The sequence below is a fragment of the Nuphar pumila genome, chromosome 12, assembly GCF_984573655.1.
Source record: "Nuphar pumila chromosome 12, dmNupPumi1.hap1.1, whole genome shotgun sequence".
NCBI classification, from domain to species: Eukaryota; Viridiplantae; Streptophyta; class Magnoliopsida; order Nymphaeales; family Nymphaeaceae; genus Nuphar; species Nuphar pumila.
In genome coordinates, this window is record NC_143260.1 from 60,183,502 (window position 1) to 60,208,910 (window position 25,409).

Sequence of the window (25,409 nt, forward strand, 5' to 3'; positions counted from 1 at the left end):
TAATTAGTTTTAGTGAGGTCTACCTAGGGGGCGTGAGCCTCCACTCTTAATTCAAATTCCAGCCCGCCCCCCTTGTGCCCTAATTAGGGTTGTTAAGGTAAGGTAGTTTTAAATTAGCTTTTAACTTTAAGCAAGTTAAATTAATTTTAAATTTAACCTTCACTTTCGAGTTAAATAGTTAGTTATTTTAAAGTAAGTACATTAGTATTTTCATTAATTTAGATACTCAAATTCATGTGTTTTAGTTTAAGGTAGCTTAGTTAATGATGTGCGTTCAAGCCTTGTTTTAGAATTGGTATCATTTCTTTAATGTAATTTAGATTAGTTTAGAATTAAATAATGTTTTTTTAGTAATTAAATTTTGTTATTGTCTTAACAGTCCATAGGCATGAATGATCTGTTATTGTGTGATTTTTTTTGTCAAAGGTGTGTGAATCATATGATCTTCCTTTGAAATGAATTGAAATTTTGAATTGTAATTTGTAGCTTTTGACAATCATTATTTTATGTGGATTTTCTTGAGATTTTAATGCAAAACCAGTTTCATTCTCTTCATTGGTGTGTTGACTGTTTACAAACCAAAAATCAGCTCAATCAGAGTTGATTTGGTTAGATTTTAAAGTATTTTTCAAAAACTAGTTTTTTAGAATTTTGAATTTCGGGACGGGCATGTTTCCATATTTTTACTGATTTTGAAATGCTTACATGTGGAGTTTCCGGATGAATTTTTGAATTCTGTAAAAACTGGCAGATTCTTATACATGTCAGGAATTCAACAAAACAAGTTTATCTAATTTGGACTCCATTTGTCTGTTTGCGAAAACCCATTAGAAAGTGATTCATGTACTATATCAAGGGCAAAACAGATATTTCACTAATTAGTTAGTTTTTTTGTAATTTGTCATATTTTTCTGCAAAATAGTTAGTGTAATTACAGTAGTAGTTTAGTTAGTTTAAGCATCAATTAGTTAGTTTAATTATAATTTATATTTTAGCTTATTTTTAGTTTAATTACAATTTAGTTTTTTATAATTATTTTTAGAATTAGAACTAGTTATATTTTAGTATTAATTGTTAGTTATTTCCATTACTGACTTGTTATTTTATGTTGTTTTAGGTTGATAAGCATCCTACAGGTTAAAGGTTAATTATGTCGAGTACGAGAAAGCTATAGTTGGTGAAATGAAGAAAATGCCTCTATGACGTGGAGAAAGCTTGAACAACCAAATTTAGAATTTGCTGTAGTTAATTTTTATTTTGTGACTTAAGTTGTAGTTGTTTTATTTTATTGTAGATATTTGATATATTAATAAATTAAAATTTATAGAAATAATATTGAATATCATCTTGGTCCCTGTGGATTCGACCCGTACTCACCACGAAAGTGGAAAGTCAGTTTTTATATATTTGGTTGACAATTTTCCAAAGTTTTATTTAAAATTTCATTTTAAAATTACCATTGCAAAAAGTACAACCAAATTTTGGCGCCATTGTCGGGGAACGACGATTGATATTTATTATTTCTAATATTTTAGTTTATTAATATTTAGTTACTTAGTTGTTTTAATTTTTTTTTTAGTTAGTAGGATTAGTAAGTGAATATAGGTTTTCACTTAGTTAGTATATATAGGATTCACGTACTGCTTTTCTAGGATTCACTAAATTGCATGCTTACCGAAGCGAGTAGACTGGTGGGTTTTAGAGAACATAGTTAGTAATTTCCAGTATTTGCTAATTTTGTGAATTAGTGTATATTGTGTTATTTACATTTCGTAGAATAGCTAAATTGTTCTGACTTTGCTTAGATTAGTTTTTATTGTTATTTACTTTATGTTTCTGTGATTTTATTTTTGTTGCGTGCTTAGTTTAGATAGGATAGAATAGTTAGAGTTAGCCGATCCATACACCTGGTCTTAGTACCAGTGTATACAGGGGCGAAGAACTTTAGAAGCTCCACTTCACCCATTTGACCCAAAACCAGAGCGTATCTTGAGAAGATCTAGAAGTCCGGATCGGATGGCGAAGTAGATGGAGCAGCGAATTGAACCCCGTCCTTTGAGGGATTTCTTTATCCCTAACTAGTATACCCAGGCGTCAGCCATTAGGAGACCTGAGATAGGAGCGCCTCAATATGAGATCAAGGCCAACATTATTCAAATGCTACCATCATTCTATGGTCTTGCTCATGAGGACCCATATAGGCATCTCGATGAGTTTTTCAAGATTTGTTCAACGGTCTGAATCAATAACTTCAGAGACGATGCTATGAAGCTAACACTCTTTCCATTCTCTTTGAAGGACAAGGCGAAGCATTGGTTTAAGACCTTGAACCCGGGGCAAATCGAGACATGGATTCAATTGCAACATGAATTTCTTAAGAAGTATTTTTCCATTGGTTGAACGAACCAATTTAGGCGAGCCATCACCAACTTTTCGAAGATGGATGGTGAGCAATTTCATGAGACATGAGAACGTTTGAAGGACCTACTTAGGAAATGCCCACATCATCATGTCCCTAGGTGGCAGATTGTGCAAAGATTTTATGATGGTCTGTCCGAGAGGAACAAACAAATAATAGATTCATCCTGTGGTGGTACTTTTATGTTGAAGAGCAAAGATGAAGCATGGGGTTATTTGAGACATTAGCTGAGAACTCCCTGCACCACACGGCTTCGCCTTCAGCATCTCGTTCAGAGAGGATTGCACCGAGTGGTCCCAAGAAGGGTGGGCTACTAGAGGTAGGTTCTACTGATGCGATTCAGAGTAAGGTTGATATGCTTGTGCATAAGTTGGACCAACTTCTAGTTGGACCATCCCATCAGCAGATAGTGTGCTCTATGTGTCAGTCTGGCATATCATGTTACTAAGTGCCCTTCGGCAACTCAGTACTCTAAATTTGTTCACGAAGAAGTTCATTCTACTCAAGGGTTCGCCAAATTCATGAATGACCCATTTTCATCTACATATAATTTGGGTTGGCGAAACTATCCTAATTTCTCATGGAGAAACCAACAAGCCTCAGTTCCATCCCCTCCATCTCATCAGGTTAGGCCTAGAATATTCACTCAATCATATCAGAGGCCAAATTACCCCCAACCCTCTCCTACCTTTCCCATGGTTACCCCTCAGAAGACAACTTTACAGTTGTCTTTTGAGGAGAAGACTCTTCAAGCATTGCAGGAGGTAAAAACCTTCAATCATAATGCTATGGAGAAATATAACTAAATGCTCAACTCCCATACCCATTCTATTGCCAAGCTTGAAACGCAGATGGGTCAGGTAGCAGATGCTTTAACGAGGAGAACTGAGGGTAGTCTAACGAGCCAACTTTTGATGAATCCCAAGGGCAAGGAACTTATGGCTTCTGATCTGAATATGTCAGACCTCCATTAAGAAATAGGATAAAATATGAGTAGAGATTGTGTATCATATGTACATAATAGGAATACAAGTTAATTTTATTTATTTTGATTTTATTTTTACTTGGATTTATTTTTGTCATGCAGGTATGCTTTAATATTGGATGCTTCAGTGTATGAGTTCCAGGTTACCAGACACAGAGCACTGCCTCAAGAGCATACCATTGGCCAGACCAGTAGAAAAGTATGCATTTGTATATGCATAGTGGTGGTGCGAAGTCAAGGCAATTATCAGCTCAAGAAGCCCTACACATAATCAAGTTGTATTTTTTTTCTCCCATATTTATTTTATTGTTCTTTAGTGTGCATCTGCATTTGCATTTTTGTATGCCACTAGGGACAATGTCATTCAAGTATGGGGGGAGGATATAGATGCACACTCAATTTTTTGTTTTTGTTCAGATAGCTAAAACTCATAAAATTAGGCGGCTAAGAAACAAGTTGTAAGCATATATGAATATTTTTTTTTTTACATAATCTGACATTTTTAAAAATTTTTAAGCCCCATGTGATTTTTTTTTCTGAACTAATCTAAAAAGAGTGGTTATTTATGTAAATTTCAAAGAAAAGATAGTATTTGAATGTAGAGTTGTTTTAAATCACAAATATAAGTATGCACAATATGTTTTTGAACTACTAAGCAAATGAAAAATATAAAGAAAAATGAGCTTAAAAGAAAAATAGCTTACATTTAGTTATTGATGTCTTTGTATTCCTCAGTAACTGGGCTTAGACACAAGTTGAAGTGTTTGAGTCTCATGACAAAAAGAATAACAAAGGAAATTGTTTCTTTCTCTAGTCAATATATGTGGCCTATTTGGTTCAAGCAAGTAGAGTCTGAAGGGTGTTTTACACCTGGTACTCTAAAACCATCTGGTTTGGGTGCCACCAGCTTGAAAGCCCATTACATGAACTTCGTAGAAAGCCTAATAGATATAGGCATTACACATTACAAAAAGAAGACTATACGTAAACTACGAAAATAGAAGGTCGAGTGACTTGAGCAATTAAGTTTGAGGGATACTCTGTATGTAGTGACCTAAGGTAGGCCGTCTGACCTGGGAGTCACTGACCCAAAGATCGCTACACGGGTCACGAAAACTGGAAATTTGAAATAGTGCTTGACTGAAAAATTGAAAAATATGAAAATTGAAAATCTGAAGAAAAAGAATGAGAGCTTAATGAAAAAATCATTGCTTAGGAGTAATTATAAAAAACTATGCAGAAAATATACAAGTGATGATAAATGAGCAACAACATGATAATACTTGATTTTCTAAGAAAAAATCATAGATAATTATAATTTTTAGAAAAGTGAAAGGAAAAAGTTTTACTGTAGAGGCATACAAATTCTAAATATGTCAAGAGAATGTAATTACATGAAATACTTGCTTAGACTAATTTCTTAATTGCCTAATGCTTTTTGAAAAAGAACTTTTATTCATGCATGACATGGATGTTTGTGGGTAGCATCACTGCAAACCCTCAAGAGACCTTACTCGTCCACTATGGTAACCCAGGAGTTTAAAGGGCTTGTTGCATGAGCTAAATGCAATCGTGATTCCTAAGAAAGTGAGTTAAGAATTTTATTTTATTTGTTCATTACATGCATTATTTATTTTTAGTTCTTAGCATATTAATTTTCTTTATTAGTTTGTTAAGGGACTAACAAACATTCAAGCATGGAGGTATTTGATGATGCATAAAATGCATATAATTTTTATATAATACTCATAAATTTTCATGTATTTTAAAGGATTAAAACTCATGTATTTAGGTACAAAGAGGTCATGGTTTGAATTTCACTCGAATCAGAGTTAAAATGGGGAAAATAGAGCACTTTTAGGGTTTTAGAGCAGTTTTTGAGGCAAAACAAATCCAGATCCGACCCAAGAGCTCAAATTTGAATCATGAACTGGATCCAAACCTTAAAAATCTATAAACCCACGCACTCTAGAGTTGAATCCTTGAATATTTTTTGAAAACTCCTTCTTTAGCAAGTCTCTAGGTAGTTGGGTGTAAACATTAAATATTTGTGCATTTAAGTAAAAGCTAATGAATTTAGGTGGTATTTAGAATTAGTAAACATTTAGATAATATAAATAGCATTGAAAAAACGGGGCTGACATTTTTGGAACTTTGGAATTGTCGCCCAACCCCCCTCTCTCTCTCTCTCCCTCCATCTCTCACATGCCTCCCCTATGCATGTGTTCTTCTTCTCTGCTTCTTCTTTCATTTCTTGTATTTGTTATTCTTTACGTGCTGTGTGTGCTCTTTTGCAGGTGTTGCAGACTCTATGGAAGCTTGCCTCAGTGGTGTGCCATCTACACCAACACGGATTGGCCGTGCCTCCTCTCCATACGACTTTCTTCTTCTCTTCAACCTTCCCTTGCTTGATTTGGATTCCAGGTGGGTGCAACAGCATAAAGGAATATTGCAGCCCATTAAAGAACGTGTTGGGCACGATTTCAAACTCCATCAACTGCTCTTCCTCCCTCTTCCATGGTCGGACAACCCTGGAGGTTTGTCTTTCTCATCTCCTTCTTCTCGACTAGATCGAGTCAACCATTGTGTGTCGAGTCGTGTCATGTTTATGTCCAGTCGTAGGTCTGCCCTTTTGAGGTTATGTCAGTCCAAAGTTCATCTTTTTATTGTTTAAAATTATGTTAAGATCAAATTGTTGTGTAAGCAAGAATCAATTTTGAATCTGATTTATTTAACCGATGGAATTATAAACTATCGATTTCAATTAGTAAGCATTTATCAGTTGAATAATGTAGATATTTTTTTTTAGGTAATCAAATTCTGGTTTTTCTTATATCTTTGACAGGTCTAGGCATGATCCAACTGCAACTAGATCATGCCATTAGTCATTTAATTAGGATCATTGACATTGAATAGAATAATGTTTGCCGATCTAGGGTTAGTAATTCCATTATGTTAATGTTAAGTCCATAGTTAATTTTTAAAATTAATTTGTAACATTTTTTTTACTCTGTTTAACAGTGGGATAATAGTAGGTTAATTAACTTTTAGTTTGTTTGAGTATTTGAAGTAATTCTAATTAATTAGTTAGTGTAGTAATGTATATTCGTTAATCTAGACATAGTCGATTAGGTTAGTATTAATTCTCTAGATTTTAATTTTTAATCATATTAACTTTAAGTCTGATTTTTAATAGTACATTAACAGTAGGATAATGCTAGGAAATTAGGTATTATGTGATTGATTTAATTAGAATAAATCTAATTAGTAGATTAGCTTAACATGGGTCAATATTTCCAAAAATTTCGAGTAGCATAGTTCTATTATAATTTTTTAGTGTGTTTTTAAATGTCATGTGAGCATATACGGTTAGGGCAGTTAACTAGATATAATATAGTATATTTTAATTAGGTATTCATTCCTTAGGCTAGCATATCAATTTTTGTTTTAGTAAGCATTGACTTTCATTTATGGTTTTCAAAAACCATGTCTTGTAATTTAGGAAAGTTCTTGAATGCTTTGTTTATCTTTAGGTAAATTGTATAGGTTGAATTGGGGTCAGCTAATCTAGACTTAGGTTAATGTATGTTAGTATAATTGGTCTGTTGGGTTAGCATAAATATCTTTGTAAATTTGTCTTTAATGTGTGTTGACTTTTCTATAGGGTTTTCAAAAATCGTATATTGTCATTTAGGCAAGTCCTTGATTCTTTTGTTCAGCCCTTAGGTAGGTTAGATATTTTGAATTAGTAGGTTGACATTTCTTTTAAGCCATCACATCATTAGGTTAGCATTTCCATTTTCGTTGCATTCTATTCTTTAGTAAGAATTGACTTTGATTAGATTTTCAAAATTCGTGTGGTGTAGGGATTTAGGTAAGTTAGTTTATTTCTTTAAGTTTTAATTGCATGTTTGTTTTAAATTCTTAGGTAGTTACCATATTTGTGAATTATTCAAGCAGGGTAATAGTTAAGTCAATTAAAAGGCAGCCTTAGTAGATGTCTTGCGTTTATTTCATTTATTTCTTGTCTTTCTCATTTGTGATTTGGTTTAGTAAGTCTTTAATTGGTTTCTTAATTATTAGCTTGAATTAATTTTTAATGTTTTTTGTAAAGTGTAATTAGTTTTAGTGGGGTCTAACTAGAGGGCGTGAGCCTCCACTCTAAATGCAAATTCAAACCCGCCTCCCCTGTGCCCAAATTAGGGTTATTAAGGTAAGGTAGTTTTAAATTAGCTTTTAACTTTAAGCAAGTTAAATTAGTTTTAAATTTAACCTTCACTTTCAAGTTAAGTAGTTAGTTATTTTAAAGTAAGTACATTAGGTTAGTATTTTCATTAATTTAGATACTCAAATTCATGTTGTATTTTAGTTTGAGGTAGCTTAGTTAATGATGTGCGTTCAAGCCTTGTTTTAGAATTAGTATCATTTCTTTAATGTAATTTAGATTAGTTTAGAATTAAATAATATTTTTTTTAGTAATTAAATTTTGTTATTGTCTTAGCAGTCCATAGGCATGAATGATCTGTTATTGCATGAATTTTTTTGTCAAGGGTGTGTGAATCATATGATCTTCCTTTGAAATGAATTGAAATTTTGAATTATAATTTATAGTTTTTGCCGGTCATTATATTATGTGGATTTTCTTGGGATTTTAATGCAAAATCAGTTTTGTTCTTTTCATTGGTGTGTTGACTGTCTGCAGACCAAAAATTAGCTCAATCAGAGTTGAATTGGTCGGGTTTTAAAGTGTTTTTCAAAATTTGATTTTTCAGATTTTTGAATTTTGGGACAGGCATGTTTCCAGTTTTTTACTGATTTTGAAACGCTTACATCTGGAGTTTCTGGATAAATTTTTGAATTCTGTAAAAACTGGCAGATTCATGTACGTGTTAGGAATCCAACAAAACAAATGCATCTAATTTAGACTTCATTTGTCTGTTTGCGAAAACCTATTAGAAAGTGATTCATGTACTATATCGAGGGCAAAATAAACATTTCACTAATTAGCTAGTTTTCTGTAATTTGTCATATTTTTCTACATAATAGTTAGTGTAATTATAGTAGTAGTTTAGTTAGTTTTATCATCAATTAGTTAGTTTAATTATAATTTATATTTTAGCTTATTTTTAGTTTAGTTATAATTTAGTTTTTCATAATTATTTTTAGAATTAGAACTAGTTATATTTTAGTATTAATCGTTAGTTATTTCCATTACTGACTTGTTATTTTATGTTGTTTTAGGTTGACAAGCATCTTACAGGTTAAAGGTTAATTACGTCAAGCACAAGAAAGCTATAGTTGGTAAAATGATGAAAATGCCCCTATGACCTGGAGAAAGCTTGAGCAGCCGAATTTAGCATTTGCTGTAGTTAATTTTTATTTTGTGACTTAAGTTGTAGTTATTTTTATTTCATTGTAGACATTTGATATATTATTAAATTGAAATTTGTAGAAATAATATTAAATATCATCCTGTTCCTTATGGATTCGACCCGTATTCACCACGAAAGTAGAAAGTCAGTTTTTATATATTTGGCTGGCGATTTTCCAAAGTTTTTATTTAAAATTTCATTTTAAAAATACCATTGCAAAAAGTTCAACCAATGCTCATTGCTGTCTACCACAAAAAAATGCACCTGCTAAGGTGTGGCGCAGGAAACATTCTGTGAGGAGTGCACTAGACTATGTTGTAGTGGCAGAAGAACGTGCGTAGGAGTTTGCACACTTAATGTTGCTGCTTGTTACATTTCTTTCATGCACAAAGGTACACAACACAACTGTGAATAATATTGTGATTTTAGCTTCACTGTCTAATGTTGAAGTGTACTATCCTATCTTGCACCTAATCAAGCACACAGAATGAGGACGATGCTGCGATACACTTGGAGTTGATCTCACTGTTCTGGTTTGCAGATTCGTCGCGCTCTGTTATTTTTTAATATACTATCTTACCTATAACCAAAACACTGAACTTGACAAGTAGTTGTCCTGGATCAAAAGGAAACTTGTCCCATTCTTGAATTAGTGCCCTGGTCTGTCTTTGGCCAATTGACCATTTCTTATTGGTCGTCAAGTGTTGGCCTATAGGCATCCGCTGAATTTGTGCACATGAATTTCCTGTTTTTTAAACCATCCCATTCAAATAAGGCCACGTATTGTTGTTGTATAGGTGCTAGGATATGGTTGTTGGTGATTCATACTTTTGCCCCTTATTTTTGTACATTGCTTTGGCGTCTTTGATTTTTAGCCTAAGCAATTCTCTTCCGACACTTTGCTTCTCAATTGAAAATGCAATCAAAGGTAGTGTACCTTTGAACTCTTCAAGTTGTTTTTCCCTACTGCATTTGCTCTTTAGCTAACCCATATGTGATAACTTCAAATGGAATGTCACCTTTGTTAGATTCTCTTACATCGATGAAGTCATATTGCTTCTTGTCACCATGTTGAAGTTCTCTACAATTGCATGAGTTGACTTGTACAATCGGCACAAGCACGAGTAAGGAATGGAAGTCATTCTCCTCTTCTTAGAAGAATGTGGCTAAGTCTGCATTCTCTAGAAACTCCTCTTCACTTTCTCGTGAATGTTTGGATCTACTTAACCAATTGCACTGCAACAGCCATTCCATCTCATAATTTGATGCCAACCTTTTTAACCTTTAACAACTTCCGGTATACAATTGGATTGCCAGTTTAACTTCAAAAACTCTCACTCTCGTTAACTCCCAATCAAGTCTCTCTAGCACCTCTTCAATGTCTTTTAGGTACAGTTGTACATAGGTATCTTCTGCACCTTCCTATTGTTCCTTTACAATTGCATAAAGACATTGATTCTTTTTGCATAAGTCAGTCACTTGTCACATGCTTGGACATTTATTCATTTTGCACATGCTTCCCATCATGCCAGCACATTGCTCTACTAAGTTCAGCAGTGTAGAAATGAATACTTGATATTTTTCAATCTTCTCAGTTAAATGGAGGCTTTGGAGTTCAGCTTTTACTCTACTTAACTGGACATACGCCTGAGCCAAGACATCCATGTCTTCCTCATATTCTTGCTGAAACTAATAGCAACTATTCTCCAACTTCTTTATTTTATTTTCATTAGCTTTAGTGAATTTGCTGAATCCATGAAGACTTGTTCAGTTTACGCACAACAGGAACAATCAACAGTTTGTGACTGAATGCTACTGTTCGGTCCACTCTACATATTTGCCAGTAGGTGCTTTTTCTAAAGTAATAGGTGTGTTGGATGCAGCATATAGAAGTTAAGCAATCTGTCAACTTTTAATGCAATCTGAACTTGGATGACTGAACAATGATCTGCCGAAGTTAGCCGCCTATAATCTGTCGTATAGCTATGCAAATAGATTTGTTACTGTGACACAGTGGGCGTCTTCACACCACTTTCCAGGGCAATTGGCTGATCTGATGAGGATAGCCTTCAAATACTTTATATTCTCGACATGGCAAAGAGTGCTATTGACACAGGCACCTTGCCGAAAATTGACAAACAACATCACATGGCGATGACGAAGATGGCCAGAAACTCACATTCAACTAACTATATCTTGTGATTCCAGAAATCATTGAGGCTAATCTTTTCTGATTGATGATTGTAAATCATCTTTAGCAGGATGAAATAATATGCATCTCTTCAGCAATGTGGCGATCATCCGAAATTCATCGGAGATGGCTGAAATTGATGCCAGACGATCCTAAAATTACTTTGAAAGTGATGTAGGATTTCCTTCTTCCGCTTAATAACTTGTTACCACTTCATAAACTTTTTTTAGCCTTGATAGCACTATCGTGGTCTTCTTTTGCTTTGATACCACTTGATGGGATCCTAACTTTTGAATCGATTTTGAAGACACTTGACCTTTGATAGGTCCTTTGAAATCTAGCGTGTAGAATGAATGTAGCCACTGTAGGCAAGTGCAGTGTGTGCAAGTGATATCTTTCACTATGTTCTACACTGTTACAGGCTTAAAGGAGATTTCGTCTAGCCTTTGGCTAGGTTACAAGCCCCTGAATGAATATATCAACAATCTTACAACATCAACAATACAAGTAAATCTCCTAGCTGCTAGTGCAGTAATGCTTTACAAGTCATCTCTCTGTATCCATACTTACATTGGACTGTGTAGCATAGAGATGGATCAACAACATAAGAATTAGTGAAATCTATATGTCTCGTGCAACACTAGTCTGGCACATAGAGAGACTGCACTATGATGAAGCATGCTTCATGTATAACTTGGCAGAGGCCCTCCATTGCATAGTAGTGTGTAGCACATAAGTTGCGCGTGACACTGCCAAAATGTGAGATGCATGACATTGCAGAGATACGACATTGCATGGTGTGCATTGTGCATTAGGCAATTGTGTGTGGCTCAGTATATGGTTGTGGCTAGCGATGGTGTTGTAGAAGTTTGTGCGTTGTGATGCGTGGCTTGTAGGAACATGGGTGCACTTCATATGCGGGGCGACAGTGGTGTGTGTTAGTGCACTGTACGAATGAGCGCGCTACAACAATGCACAACACTTCAGATCTCTTAGCTATGCACAAGTGTGCGGCAGCAAGGAGATCAGTGAAACAACTGGCTTGCACACGAGCAGAGTGCGGCCAGCCCATATGCTGTCACCCGAGCGATCCTGGGACTTGCAGACTACAGGCGCTGAATCGGTCAAGCGGAGAACCTCCCTTGGCTGTGGATAGAAGTCTTTCATGCTCAGGCATAAAGCCTCCCTTCGTTTTCCATAATCATCATAATCCTCGGTTGTTCAGTTTGAGCACTGCACACTTTACGTCTTCACAGTGGCATTGAGGATGCAAGAAATCTGCTGTGATTTGCAGGATGTGCGATGAGCGCGATCAAGACTTCATGCACTTGATCTTTAGTTCAAATCCAACTCAATTAGCATGTAACTAATTAAAATTGGCCTAAGGAGATATGCTCAACATATATCCCAAAATATCCCTGATTAAGGGATCTGAATGCTTTAAGGCACTAAAGAGAGAAACTCTCTTCCCAAAAGACTGAAGTCTCCAAATTCTAATTCAAGATTCAAAGATTCCAAAAGTTACAATTGAATGACAATGACACATATTTATAGGCCATACAAATCCATAAACCCACTTATAAAACCACCAGCTATTTTGTCTAACTGCCTCAAGTGGTCCCATGCGTCCAAGGCTCCCATGCATTGAATCTGGCCTGCTGTAGTGGTGCCGAAGGCTCCCATGCACTGAACCTTGCTGGCTGAGGTGGCAAGTCTATTTTGCGCAACTTCCCAGGTCGTTAGACATTGCTGACTAAGGTGCTGTAGTGGCAAGGTGTTGACGCTCATGTGCATTGGACCTAGTCATCCCACCTGTCGCAGTCTGATGTGGAAACCATGCAGGTTGCTGTGTGTAAACACCCCAAATTTTCCATCTTCATTCACAAACACCTGCCTCTTGCCACTGAGACCCAATCTCTACAGCCTTCAAGGAACCAACTGTTGAGAAACTATGTTTTGATGATACATGATATATATGATATGCTTTCATGATGCATATATATAATAATGATAAATATGATATGCTTTTATATTTGAAACTGAATACGTTATATTATGACTGGATATGATGTGCTATGTATTTAACGAGTATTTGATGCAAGGTTATTTCACCTAAGAAGAATGAAGACAACCTGATCAAGTGCAACTATTTGATGCAGATATACTATGAAGAAAAAGCTTGATGGTCCATACATTCATAAAGATTATCCAAGAAGATCGGCTACTTCAAGATGACGATTTTTTCTTCTTTAGAGTCATATGTAACAGAACCTTCAGAAGCATGCATATTTCATACTAGACTATATGCTTTGAAATCATACAAGCCACTCATTTACAAAAAGTTAAGCTTTCATAAAAAGATACGTTATGTATATTGTAGCATTTCAAAAACATCTTTTTGAAATAAATCATTGTACTTCCTACAAGCATTTATGAAAAAGACATTTTGACAAGATATAATAGTTCATGATTTCAAAAGCATTAATTGTACTTCCTACAAGCATTTATGAAAAAAACAACTTGAAAAGATATAAAAGCTCATGATTTCAAAATCATTTATGTAAGAAAAAGACAAAATACATTGATTTATAATATACAATCGTTTATCTTGAATTGACGATTTGAGAAAACAAATATTATTTTATACACAACTATTTATTGTTTAACAAGACAATTAATTTAGGAAATAACCATTTATTTAACACTAAAATCTACACTAAAAATGTCGACTTATATTTGAAGTCATCATTCTTTTTTGTAAACATTAAATGGCACTTCAAAAGCATTTACTTAAGAAATGACCATTTATAAAATAAAATACTTAACAAGCATTTATTGTACTTACATACATTTAAACAAAGAAGTGATGATTTGTAAGAAAACAATTAATGTACTACAAATCATTTAATTGAGTAAAGACAAATTACATTTCTAAATACTTCAACGTTCAATTTACTACAAAACATTTATTTTGAGAAAAGACCCATTACAATTTAAATCTCATTTTTAATTACAACAACGTATACTGTACCTCAAATATTTAAATTTAGAAATGACGACTTGAAGAAAGTATTATTTTTTTAATACACCAAACATTTAATACTTTACAATTCTTTAATTTATGGAATGACAATTTTTTTTGAAAAAGCAACATATAGTACACATATCATTTCACACATTTTCTCATAGAAAGTTGTTTTGAGATGACCTGACATCTCACATCACAAAAGGACAATTATTTCATAAAGCAACGACTATTTTTGAAGACCTATATATATACAGACAAAACAATATTTCAAAAGATATACAAGTAAGCTTTCAAAGAGAAAAATTTCTACTCAACACACTGAAAAAGAGCTTAGAAAAAGAAAAAGAAAAGAAAGAGAAAAAAACAAGAAAAGCTCTCTGACAAAAGAATCAAGTGTGTGTGAAGAAAAAGAACATTTTGTTCTCCTGAGAGATTATTCTGCCTATTTTCAAAAGAGAACATTTTGAGAATCTTCATACGTGCATTCATACTCTGCATATCATTCTGAAGGTTCTATAGAAAAGTGTTGTAACTTTATGTTTACTACTGTATCCCTTCTCTGTTGAGAGAAGTAGATCTATGTGAAAGAGGGTGTTTCCCTTTTCTGTTGAGAGAAGTAGACCTCTGAGAAAGAGGGTGTTTCCCTTCTCTGTTGAGAGAAGTAAACCTCTGAGGAAAAGGGTGTTATACTATTTATCCCGTAACACAGATTTTATAGTGAAAGGCTCAAGTGTTTTACTTGGGGACTGGATGTAGGTCAGTAACTCGACCGAACCAGTATAAATTCTGTGTTTATTGTGTTGTGCCTTATTGTCTTTAATTTTTATATTATCGATATGTATCGTATTTCACTATTCACCCCCCTCTAGTGAAATTTCATTTGGTATCAGAGCAGGTTCTGCTGGTTTCGACATAACAAGTCTTCCAGCATAAATGACATCAACCTCTTATGCTCGTGACATCGAAGGTCAACACTCGTCTCACCCTCCTTTTTTCAATGACACAAACTATGGATATTGGAAATGCAGGATGGCCATATTCCTAAAGTCTATAGACTTTGCTGTATGGAAGATTGTAGAATATCCATACACTTCTCCAACTTCAGACTATGCTTCATGGTCTGACGAAGAAAAGAAGATGGCAAACCTAAATGCAAAAGCTATGAATGCATTATATTGTGCTATTGATCAAAATGAGTTTAACAGAATATCAATATGTGAATCTGCCTATGATATATGGCATTCTCTGTAAGTTATCCACGAAGGAACTAACAGAGTAAAATAAGCAAAGATCTCATCTTTAGTTCAGAAATACGAGCTATTCAAAATGAATAAAGATGAATCCATCACGGAAATGTTTACCAGATTCATCAATATCACCAATGATCTCAAATCTCTGGGAGAAACTTATTCCCAGACTGATAAGGTGAAAAAGATCTTGAGATCTCTTACAACTGACTGGGAGAAAAAGACCACTGCTATTGAAGAAGCCCAAGATCTATCCAAGCTTACTCTGGATGACTTAATAGGCAATCTTATGGCCTATGAAGTCCATATGAAAGAAATAAGGGAAGAAGAACAACCTCCGAAGAAAAATCTAGCCTTCCCAGCCATTTTTGAGAATGATGACTCAGAAAAAGAATATGAAATTGCGCTACTTACTCGGAGATTTCAACACTTCATGAGAAAGAACATGCTATCAAATAAGCACAAAGAAAAGAAAGATTCTAAAGAAGATATCATGTGCTATCAATGCAATAAGTCAGGTCACGTAAGACGTGACTGTCCTCTCCTAAAAAGAAGATCCAAAATCAAGGAACCAAAGAAAATGTTCTTCAAGAAAAAGGCTCTACATGCTCAATAGGATGATTTAGAACCATCCACCAGTGAAGAGTCAAGTGACGATGAAGTCGAAACTGCAAACATGTGCTTCATGGCAGAAGAAAGCTCTGTAAGTGAAACTTCTGACTTTTCTTTTAAAGAACTTTTAAATGCATTTAGAGCTTTTTGAAGAATCTAGAAAAATGATTTTAAAAAACAAAGTTTTAAAATCCAAGAATTTAGAGCTTTCCTAGAAAAATGAAAAACTCAGTATTGAAAATTCTGAGTTGAAAAATAAAAAAATTATACTTACTTCTGAAATCAGTTCTACTACTTCCAAGACTAAAAATCTTCAAGTAGAAATTTTAGAATTAAAAAGTTAAACTAAAAACCTTATGAAAACGGTTTTCAAGTTTACCAAAGGAAAAGAGAACCTGGACAAACTCCTATCCTCTCAAAAATTCTCTTTTTACAAGAATGATATTGGTTACTCTCATCTCAATAGACCTTCTTGTACGAATCAAAAGATCACTTTTGTCAAAGGTTCTGCTGAACCTTAGCACGAGTATTACAATTTCAATTTTAATACCATGTACTCCTCTAAGTCTGTAGATAAACCCAAATCAAAATGGATATGGGTTCCAAAGTCTAACAAAAAGGGACCCGATCAGGTACCAAAAAGAATTTTTACTTGATCTATTACAGGCACTGAAAAAGAAGAACAGATGGATATTAGACAGTGGATGTTCAAAGCATATGACAAGACATCCAGATCTTTTTGTTGCTCTTCATCATAAAGGAGGAACTGTCACCTTTGGAGATAACAACAAAGGATTAATAATTGGGATTGTCAATATTGGTAACATCGATAAACCTCTTATTAAAGACGTTCTCCTTGTAAAAGGTTTAAAACATAACCTCTTAAGTATCAGTCAAATGTGTGGCATAGGATATAATGTTAGTTTTAAACATGATGCATGACTCATAGCAGACACAAACAAAAATATTATTTTGAAAGGTATAAGAAAAAATAATGTATATGAATTACATCTAGAAAATATTACTGAACATTGTCTTATAGCTAATAATGACTCAAAATTTATGGCATATGAGAATGGGACATGTTAACTCTAAATATATTTCTAAACTGGCTAAAAATAACTTGGTACGTGGGTTATCTAAAATATCATTTAAAAAGGACTGTTTTTGTGATGCTTGTCAATTAGGAAAATTGTCAAAATCATCTTTCAAATCAAAGAATATTGTGTCAAGTAAAAGACCTTTAGAGCTTCTCCACCTGGATCTTTTTGGTCCTTCTAGGGTAGCTAGTCTTAATCATAATAAATATGATTTTGTCATTGTTGATGATTACTCAAGATTCACTTGGGTAATATTTTTGAAAAATAAAAGTGATACGTTTTGTGAATTTGAAATTTTATGTAAAAAGCTACAAAATGAAAAATCTTCTACAATTGTTAAAATTCGTAGTGACCATGGAGGAGAATTTGATAATGATCTTTTTGTAAATTTTTGTAACTTAGATGGTATCTCTCATAACTTTGCCTTTCCTAGAGCTGCACCTCAAAATGGTGTAGTAGAAAGAAATAATAGAACCCTTCAAGAATCTGCTAAAACTATGCTTCAACACAATAATCTTGCTAAATATTTTTGGGCTGAAGTTGTTAACACTGCATGCTATATTTCAAATAGAGTACTTATTAGACCTCTCTTGAATAAAACTCCCTATGAACTATTATATGACAGAACTCCAAGAATAGACTACTTCAAAGTCTTTGGGTGTAAATGCTTTATCCTAAACACAAAAGATAGCCTTGATAAATTTGATGCTAAATCTGTTGAAGGCATATTCTTAGGATATTCAAGTCATAGTAAAGCATACAGAGTTTTTAATAAGAGTACTAATACTATTGAAGAATCTATGCATGTCAGTTTTTATGAATCTGTTGATCAATCTGTTCATAAGCAGACTAATGATGATGATCTTGAAAGTACAAATTTTCTATTAGATAACACAGCTAAATCTAATGATGATGATCATCAAAGAACACTTGCCGAAATCAGAGATCATCCTCAAAAGCAGATTTTGGGAGACCTGACCAAGGGGGTTCAAACAAGAGCTCAGTTGGAACGTATTGCAAATATGACTTTCATTTCTCAACTTGAACCTAAAAAGATTGATGAAGCCATCATAGACGAGTTCTGGATGCTAGCAATGACTGAATAACTTAACCAGTTCCAAAGAAATGATGTATGGGATCTTGTACCAAAACCAAAAGATCATCAAATCATTGGGACAAGATGGATCTTCAGAAACAAGCTGGATGAATCAGGTAATGTTATAAGAAACAAGGCAAGGCTTGTGGCTCAAGGATACAATCAGGAGGAAGGTATTGACTTTGATGAAACATTTGTTTATGTTGCTAGACTTGAATCCATAAGAATGTTTTTGGCATATGCAAGCTATATGGATTTTAAACTATATCAAATGGATGTTAAAAGTGCTTTTCTAAATGGTTTTATAAATGAAGAAGTTTATGTAAAACAACCTCCAGGTTTTGAAAATGAACAATTTCCTGATCATGTTTTTAAACTAAAACATGCTTTATATGGATTAAAACAAGCACCTCACACTTCGTACGATAGACTTAAAACTTTTCTATTAAAAAATGGATTTTCTATAGGCAAAGTAGACTCAACTTTATTTGTAAAAATAGTGAATGATCATACCTTAATCGTTCAAATATATGTGGACGATATCATTTTTGGATCTACTAACAATGGTATTTGTGAAGACTTTTCTAAGTCCATGCAGAAAGAATTTGAAATAAGTATGATGGGAGAACTCACCTACTTTCTTGGACTGCATATTAAGCAAACCAAGGATGAAGTCTTCATAAATCAGTCTAAATATGCTCATGAACTTCTGAAGAGGTTCAATATGAACTCAACTGCTTCAAAGAATACACCTATGAGCACAACCACTGTATTGGACAAAGATAAAGATGGTAAGAGTATGTAGACAAAATTATTTAGAGGTATGATAGGATCACTACTATATTTAATTGCTAGCCATCCAGATATCATGTTCAGTGTTTGCTTGTGTGCTAAATTTCAATCAAATCCAAAAGAATCACATCTTAAAGCTCTAAAAAGAATAATGAGATATTTAAAAGGAACCGTTGATTTTGGGTTATTTTATTCAAAATCATCTATATTTGATTTAATCTCATACAGTGATGCTGATTTTGCTGGTAGTAAATCTAATAGAAAAAGCACAAGTGGAACATGTCATATGCTAGGGCACTCACTAGTTTCAAGGTTCAGTAAAAAACAAAATTGTGTATCATTATCAACTACTGAAGTTGAATATATTGCTGCAAGCTTAGCATGTACACAAGTCATTTGGATGAAACAAACATTAAAAGACCTTGGTTTAAAATTTGAAAACACAACTATTTTGTGTGATAATACAAGTGCAATTAATTTATCTAAAAATCCTAGTCTTCATTCACGTACAAAGCACATACAAATTCGACATCATTTTTTAAGAGAACAAGTTTTAAACAATATAATTAAACTTGAATTCATACCCACAAATCAACAATTAGCAGACATTTTCACTAAACCTTTAAAACATGAAGATTTCATACGAATTAGAAGAGAATTAGGAATCTGTAAATTAAGTGATTTATAAAATATCACTAACTTAATTAAAAATCATCCAATCTAACATATGACTAATTGGGATATAATAAAATCACTCTGCACAAGCTTACTTTTTCTAATATTAAACTATAATTTTACTATAAACCTCCCTTTACGGAATTTCTTTTTATGTTTCCAGTAAATAATTATTGAAGTTTGACTCATAAGCATATCAAAACATTTTATGTTACTCACGTTGGTTCATTCATTGTGTTTAAAGACAATTATTTCTTTTGCTTTTCTCGCCACTTTTGGTATTCTCTTTCTCAAATACTTTACTTTATGTCTCATCATTTGTTTTACCATTCTTTTCAACTCCTTCTCCTCACATTATTCAAAGACATAATGTCAAGTACATTGTCTCCTTCCAATTTTTTTATACTCATATATGTTATAAAAATAAAAACACATTCATCATGACATTCTTTATGTCATTCATGTCTTTCAAAAAATGACATCTTTCAAGTACACATTACATGATTACCTCTTTTTCCCCTTTCACGCCTACCCATAAAGTCTATGAGTATTAAATAAGTTATCATATTTTCATATCATTCAACTCTCTTAAATTATTTTTGTCCTTTTCTCAACACCTCTCTTACGAAAATGGAACCTATTTCATTCATGTTTCTTCACATTGACCAATGTCTTGTATTTTAAAATACCCAATTGTTAGTTGTCTTATTAGGCCATTATTGATCTCTTCTCACTTTACTCACATTATCTCTTTTATTCAAATAATCTTTAATTCAAATTACCTTTTTTACTTTACTCACATAAAAGGCTTGTTCCAAATAGCACACTATTCTCAAACCATGCCTTCTCTCTCAATACAATGTTCGAAACTATATATTTTTTCACATGCAAGAATGCAAACCACTCTTTATGTGTCATATCTAACATGACATGATAAATCCATATCCACACACTCTTCCAAAGAGTGACTTGATCACTCATTCACGATTCCCTTAAAGTATACGATTCACTCTTCATAAATAGACATTCACGAATAATGGACCCAACTAAATTCCAAATCTTATTCATTTCAATTGTCATTCACAAAACATCAAGTTGTTATTAAAATATACATCATCCTTCTATTTAATGAACTGATGCATTCTTCACGTATACATCACACATTTGAAAGTTTCTATCCCCTTACTTCCTCTCCAAGGTTACTCCTTATTTTCTTAGTTACACTCCATGGCATCCTCTTTCAAATCCTTGTATGATGACTCCAACCTAATTGAATCTTCTGAACTCTGATACCCTGATCTCATCCAACATTACAACTTTGTAAGTTCTCTCCCCATTCAATCTGGAAGGTTAATCTCCTTTGAAGATTTTTCCTCCTTTGATCTCAAAACTTCTCTCCAAGACTTTGTTCATATTTCAGGATCATCAAACACTGTTTCATATTATCCCACTCTCATCAAGCTATTTTATACCAACCTGTCGATAAATCATGATCAAACTGCTATCACCACCATGGTTCATGGAAAAATCATTTCCTTTGACACTCACTCCTTAGGACGAATTCTGAATCTCCCTTCATATGACATTGATCTACCCAACATAGTACCCATTGATTGTACTGTGTTTAAGAAAATTCTTCACTCGACTAGGTCTACTCACTTTCTTTGGCACACCTGTAATCTAAAACCACATGCCAAACTTCTCACTCAAATCCTATCCTATAATGTCTTTCCTAAGCAACCCTCCAAAGGATTCATACCAAACGAGATAGCGCTTCTACTATATGCCATTTTTTCGCCATTTCCCATCAATTGGTCATCCATTATCTTTCAAAATATGTTAAACTTTTGAGTCTTCCATCTCCTTCCTTTTGGTTGTTTCATCACTTCAATTCTTTAACACTTTAATGCACACCTCCAAAATAACATCATATCCTACTCTACCACCGTCTTTAACGAGTTTGTTTTCTTGCAAGAAGCATCACAGCTGCAACAACTTCAAGATGAAGCATACGATGATGCTGATCCAACTCAAACATCCCAAATTGATATCTTCTCTACACTCAGAGATGTCCAAACCACACAAGATTTTCTCTTGGAGAATCAAGCATCATTACAGGCAGCCTTTCAGTCCTTCAAGACTGAAGAAAGAGTCCTCCTCAAGAAACTACGCTCTCCGTCCTCCTCAGACTGAATCTTTATTCATTCGTATGTAATATTGAATGTACCTACTCTGATCCCTCCTTTTTGTCAATGACAAAGGGGGAGAAAAACCTACCTCTCTTATTGTAGGAGAAAAATGATTTCCTGAACTTAAACTTTTTAGTAATTATGTTTTTTTAATACTATCGTCTTATGCATTTTTTATTATGCATTTTTTATGTATGATATCATATTTAAATCATCATTATACATATGACTTATTGACAGGGGGAGCATATATTGTCATCATAAAAAAGGGGGAGAATGTTGAGAAACTATGTTTTGATGATACATGATATATATGATATGCTTTCATGATGCATATATATGATAAATGATAAATATGATATGCTTTCATATTTGAAACTGAATATGTTATATTATGACTGGATATGATGTGCTATGTATTTAACGAGTACTTGATGCAAGGTTATTTCACCTAAGAAGAATGAAGACAACCTGATCAAGTGCAACTATTTGATGCAATCATACTACTCTGAAGAAAAAGCTTGATGGGCCATACATTCATAAAGATTATCCAAGAAGATCGGCTACTTCAAGATGAAGATTTTTTCTTCTTTAGAGTCATATGTAACAGAACCTTCAGAAGCATGCATATTTCATACTAGACTATATGCTTTGAAATCATACAAGCCACTCATTTACAAAAAGTTAAGCTTTCATAAAAAGATATGTTATGTATATTATAGCATTTCAAAAACACCTTTTTGAAACAAATCATTGTACTTCCTACAAGCATTTATGAAAAAGACATTTTGATAAGATATAATAGTTCATGATTTCAAAAGCATTAATTGTACTTCCTACAAGCATTTATGAAAAAAACAACTTGAAAAGATATAAAAGCTCATGATTTCAAAAGCATTTATGTAAGAAAAAGACAAAATGCATTGATTCATAATACACAATCGTTCATCTTGAATTGACGATTTGAGAAAACAAATATTATTTTATACACAACTACTTATTATTTAACAAGACAATTAATTTAGGAAATAACCATTTATTTAACACTAAAATCCACACTCAAAAATATCGACTTATATTTGAAGTCATCATTCTTTTTTGTAAACATTAAATGGCACTTCAAAAGCATTTACTCAAGAAATGACCATTTATAAAATAAAATACTTAACAAGCATTTATTGTACTTACATACATTTAAACAAAGAAGTGATGATTTGTAAGAAAACAATTAATGTACTACAAATCATTTAATTGAGTAAAGACAAATTACATTATAAATGACATTATACATGACATTATAAATTACATTTCTAAATACTTCAACGTTCAATGTACTACAAAACATTTATTTTGAGAAAAGACCCATTACAATTTAAATCTCATTTTTAATTACAATAACGTATAGTGTATCTCAAATATTTAAATTAAGAAATGATGACTTGAAGAAAGTATCAATTTTTTAATACACTAAACATTTAATACTTAACAATTCTTTAATTTATGGAATGACAAATTTTTTTTGAAAAAGCAACATATAATACACATATCATTTCACACATTTTCTCATAGAAAGTTATTTTGAGATGACCTGGCATCTCACATCACAAAATGACAATTATTTAAAAAAGCAACGACTATTTTTGAAGACCTATATATATACAGACAAAACAATATTTCAAAAGATATACAAGTAAGCTTTCAAAGAGAAAAATTCCTACTCGATACACTAAAAAAGAACTTAGAAAAAGAAAAAGAAAAGAAAGAGAAAAAGACAAGAAAAGCTCTTTGACAAAAGAATCAAGTGTGTGTGAAGAAAAAGAAAAAGAACATTATGTTCTCCTGAGAGATTATTCTGCCTATTTTCAAAAGAGAGAACATTCTGAGAATCTTCATACATGCATTCATACTCTACATATCATTCTGAAGGTTCTATAGGAAAGTGTTGTAACTTTCTGTTTACTACTGTATCCCTTCTTTGTTGAGAGAAGTAGACCTCTGTGAAAGATGATGTTTCCCTTCTCTGTTGAGAGAAGTAGACCTCTGAGAAAGAGGGTGTTTCCCTTCTCTGTTGAGAGAAGTAGACCTCTGAGGAAGTGGGTGTTGTACTATTTATCCCGTAACACGGATTTTATAGTGAAAGGCTCAAGTGTTTTACTTAGGGACGGGATGTAGGTCAGTAACTCGACCGAACCAGTATAAATCTTGTGTTTATTGTGTTGTGCCTTATTGTTTTTAATTTTTATATTATTATCTATATCATATTTCACTATTCACCCCCCCCCCTCTAGTGGAATTTCACCAGCTGGCTGACATCTGAGCCAGGGCTGTTCATGACCCAAAATTTACAACAAATTTCAATACTTTATCTCACAATCAAGATTCAATCCTCATTTTGGCTCAATATTAATTATCAGTTCTCATCCTCAGATGAGAATTCTCAATCCTTCGTGTCTGCCAGGGGTTCGGGATTCCAAGTCCCTCATCCAGGGTTTACATTGCATGTGTCATTGCATATCATTGCATGCATTTGGCATATTATCTCATATCATTTCATGGCATGGGATGCCATTGCATCTCATTTTCGATATCCAGTACTCCTGTTTTTTAAAATATTCAATCCAGATTCAAGTTCTTAAACTTTTTTTTCAAAATCAACTTTAAAAAGCTGGGTTTTAGATCAATATTTACCTTTTGTCAACCCCCAGGATCTTGTATTCCTTTATTTTTCTTTTCTTTATTTCAATTTATTCTTGATGTAAATTATAAAGTTTAGAATAAGAATTTAATTTTCTGCTTAGAATAGGGCTGCATTGCATATAGTGTATTTTCGATAATGTTAATGTATGATGAATGATGATTCATGCATATTCAAACTCACCATGGTCTACACGAATGACACGTGCACCAACTTCTAAGGAGTTGATAAACTCGGTGGGTTTCGTATTTGTGGCCATAGTCAGAATACGAATGAAACCCAGATTTATCATCTTTTTCTAAGCCATAAATGGACTGCACTCTAGGCATCTTCAAAAATCATTGCATATTTTCAAAGTTTTCTAAATATTTTTCCCTTTTAAAATCAAATGAAGTATATTCAATATATATTCGTGGCCATAGTCAAGGATATTTAAAGAACCTATTTCATCTAAGTTCTATAAGGCACAAAAATTCCTTTTCAAAGATTTTCCACAAATCCTTCAAAAATTATTTTTTGCAAATTGCATTCATTCATTCACTTAGGTTTAGATTGCATCATAAAAATATTTTATAGGGCCACACGCCCCTTCTTTTGATTTATATCACAAATTCATCTCAGAGAAATCGATTTTCTCAAAGTTGTTAGATTTTTCTCAGAAATCGATTTTCATAACATATCAAGATTTCTTCAGAAATTGATTTTCTTTTCTTCAGAAATATTCTCTCCACATGGTTCATGATTTTCAAGGTATCATCTTTTCCAAATATTTTAAAGTATTTTAAGCATACATCCTACTTTTCAAGTCAAAATCTTTCTAAGTCATAGCACATGACTGATTCTTTGTGCATTTAGGAAATAAAACATCGATTTAAACAAGTTGACCAAAGCAAAGCACTTGATTGATCCTTGGTTCGATTACCCCTGGTTATAGAGCCAGGAACGGTTGAACCTCGTACCGACAGACGAGTCTCATTCTTCAGAATTATCCTGTATTTTAAATGGAGA

The 25,409-nt window shown here is 33.2% G+C and overlaps 1 non-coding gene across 1 annotated transcript; it reads right to left on the reverse strand.

Annotated features, from left to right (window-relative positions):
* Positions 1-2,406: 2,406 nt before the first annotated feature.
* LOC149820962 (small nucleolar RNA R71) lies at positions 2,407-2,513 on the reverse strand. The gene has a single exon (XR_016426938.1). It is a non-coding gene; the product is annotated as a small nucleolar RNA R71 (small nucleolar RNA).
* Between the last annotated feature and the right edge of the window lie 22,896 nt (positions 2,514-25,409).